We start from the raw sequence: 3,294 nt of genomic DNA, 5'->3' as shown, positions 1-3,294 counted from the left end.
GCCAATTACCATGTTTCTCTTTTATTAGTGTAGATTGTTAAGTGAATTTAGCAAGCTTGCAGGATTCAAGATCAATATAGCAACAAAAAATCTAATTTTATATATACAACAAAATCTAGAAGCCAAAATATAACATAACCATTTAGCATCAACATATGTGTAAGACATTAAAAAAATACTTAAATTCATGGAAAGATGTACTGCACTCATCACTTGTCAAATTTGGTATTGTTAAGATGTCACCAATTGATGTATAGATTCACTCTAAATTACAATAAAATTCCCAGCATGTTTGTTCTGAATATTTATAAAGAATCTCTAATATTTTATGGAAATATTTAAAAAACAGACAGTTCTGAAGGATGAAACTGAAAGTTTTTCTTTCTCTACATCTATGTGGAAAACGCAGAAGTGAATCATACAGGAAAAGATGTCTATGGATGAATGTCATAAGGATAACATTAAGGCAAGGAAGTCATGTACAAATGCATATGTACTGTTCAATGTTGTTTCAATACATGCTAAACTAATCTATAATTGAACTAATACAAAGGATTGGATTTTAAAAATCAAACATGCTAATGAGATCTTATAAAAAAAAACTAGAGCCCCAGTGCACGAATTCATGCACCTGTGGGGTCTCTCAGCATAGCCTGCTCCCTCTCACAATCCCGGACCCCTTGGGGGATCGGGCCAAAACTGACACTCTGACATCCCCCAATGGGGAGAGGGCCTAAGCCGAAGTCTGGCCTTCCTCTGTGGGAGGCAACCTGCTGATCAGTGGATGGCGCCATCCCCATCACCCTCTTGCAGCTGCTGCCAATGCCGGCCGGCTGCCATGGCTGCAAGGCCTGAGCCCCAGGCCTCACAGTCACTGGGCCTCATAACTGCCTGAGCCCACGGCTGCCTGAGCCCATGGCTGCCTGAGCCCCAGGCCTTGCAGCTGCCACCATGGCTGCCTGCCCTCGGCCCTTGCAGCCACTGCAGCTTTGTCTGGAAGGATATCTGGAAGACATCCGCTCTAATTAGCATATTACCCTTTTATTAGTATAGACTAGAAGTCTGGTGCATAAAATCGTGCACAGAGGGGCAGGTACCTCAGCCCAGACTGCACCCTGTCCAATCTGGGATCCCTCAGAGGATGTCTGACTGCCAGTTTAGGCGCGATCCTGTAGGGATTGGTCCTAAACTGGCAGTCGGACATCCCTCTCAAAATCCGGGACTGCTGGCTCCTAACCACTCGCCTGCCTGCCTGCCTGATTGCCCCTAACCATTCTGCCTACCTGCCTGATCACCCCTAACCACCTCTGCCTGCCTGTCTGATGCCCCTAATTGCTCCCCTGCCAGCCTGATTGCCCCTAACTGCTCTCCCCACCAGCCTGATTGCCCCTAATTGCTCTCCCCTGCCAGCCTGATTGCCCCCTCACTGCTCCCCTGCCAGCCTGATCACCCCTAACCGTCTCTGCCTTGGCCCCATACCACCTTGGCTTTGTCCAGAAGGACGTCTGGAAGATGTCCAGTCTAATTAGCATACTACCCTTTTATTAGTATCAATAGATTAAGGTTTACTAGTAAGTACAAGGATACAGGCAGTCAATAGTCCCAGTCTCAGGAAAATCCTGGATAAACCTAGCATATTGTGTGGGTGGCTGCCTGGGATTTTCGGTACATCAAATGTGGATGGCATAGTCTAGAATAACATAGGAGGCCTCATGTAAAATTGTGTAGTTTTACACCCATAACAGAAGAGCATTTAGCATGTAAGGCATCTCTGTTGTATATCACTGTTTATGTGTCATTTTCTAAGGAGTCATGCTTCATTAACTCATAGATTCTGGACTTATTAACTATATAAAGTTCTTAATCTGGGACATGCTTTTTAAAACATTTCATACACACGTATCCTTCTCTTGACAGGAACTGTTAGCCTATTTGCCCAGAAGTTCAGTTATCATTTTAAAAAGAAGATTATGTCCTTAGCTCTAAATCAACTCAGTACAACTTTATGTTTTAATCAAATATACTTCTTTCTGCCCTCAGTCTCTTTGTATTCTACAATTTTTACACAATCTTCAGGCTGTTATTAAATTCACCTTTATATGCATCACTTTAATGATCAAAAATGTTTTGGTGCCAGTAAAGAAGAAATATATATGCAAGAGCATAAAAACTTGTTAAGCCTTGCCAACAGGATACAAAGAAAAGAGAGGCAATTTCTACTTAGCAACAGTAAAGGAAATTAGGCGCTGCCCAGACTAGGGAACAATATAGTCAGGATGGCTGAAGGTGATCCCAAAAAGCCAAAGGGCAAGATGTCTGCTTATGCCTTCTTTGTGCAGACATGCAGAGAGGAACATAAGAAGAAAAACCCAGAAGTTCCAGTCAATTTTGCAGAATTTTCTAAGAAGTGTTCTGAGAGGTGGAAGACAATGTCGGCAAAAGAAAAATGTAATTTGATGAGATGGCAACGGCAGATAAAGTACGCTATGATTGGGAAATGAAGGATTATGGACCAGCTAAGGGAGGCAAGAAGAAGGACCCAAATGCCCCCAAAAGGTCACCGTCTGGATTTTTCCTTTTCTACTCGGAATTCCGCCCCAAGATCAAATCCACAAACCCTGGAATTTCTATTGGAGATGTGGCAAAGAAGCTGGGCGAGATGTGGAATAACTTAAGTGACAGTGAAAAGCAACCTTACAACAATAAGGCTGCAAAACTGAAGGAGAAGTATGAGAAGGATCTCGCCTACTATAAGTCTAAAGTCAAGTTTGATGGCGCAAAGGGTATTGCTAAAGTTGCCTAGAAAAAGGTGGAAGAGAAGACGAAGAAGAGGAGGAGGAAGAGGAGGAGGAGGAAGAAGAGGAGGAGGAGGAATAAAAAAAAGTGCTTATTTGTCTCCTTGTGAATACTTTAGTATAGGGGAGCGCCGTAATTGACACAGCTCTAATTTGAGAGGTGTCTGTTGCCCTCATTAGGATTAATTACACAATTGGGTCATGATCATATGTAGTCTCTCAAAGTGCTCTAGAAATTGTCAGTGGTTTACATGAAGTGGCCATGGGTGTCCGGAGCACCCAGAAACTGTATCAAAGTTGTACATATTTCCAAACATTTTTCAAATGAAAAGACTCTTGTGTTCTCCTCACTCCGTGCAATTTGCTGTTGGTGTGACAAAGCATTTAAAGATGTTTCTGGCATTTTTTCTCTCTCTTTTTTTAATCTGTAAGGTGGTGTTAACTATTTGGCTATTGGCTAGAAATCCTGAGTTCTCAACTGCACATATCTATAGTTTGT

At 42.4% G+C, this 3,294-nt stretch overlaps 1 pseudogene; it reads left to right on the top strand.

The window, feature by feature from the left end:
* Positions 1–2,249: 2,249 nt before the first annotated feature.
* On the top strand, positions 2,250–2,877 carry LOC102257866 (annotated as a pseudogene).
* The last annotated feature ends 417 nt before the right edge of the window (positions 2,878–3,294 follow it).

Source organism: Myotis brandtii, unplaced genomic scaffold (genome assembly GCF_000412655.1).
Source record: "Myotis brandtii unplaced genomic scaffold, ASM41265v1 scaffold588, whole genome shotgun sequence".
NCBI classification, from domain to species: Eukaryota; Metazoa; Chordata; class Mammalia; order Chiroptera; family Vespertilionidae; genus Myotis; species Myotis brandtii.
Note: the sequence above shows the minus strand (reverse complement) of the source record. Positions and strands in the feature narration are given on the sequence as shown.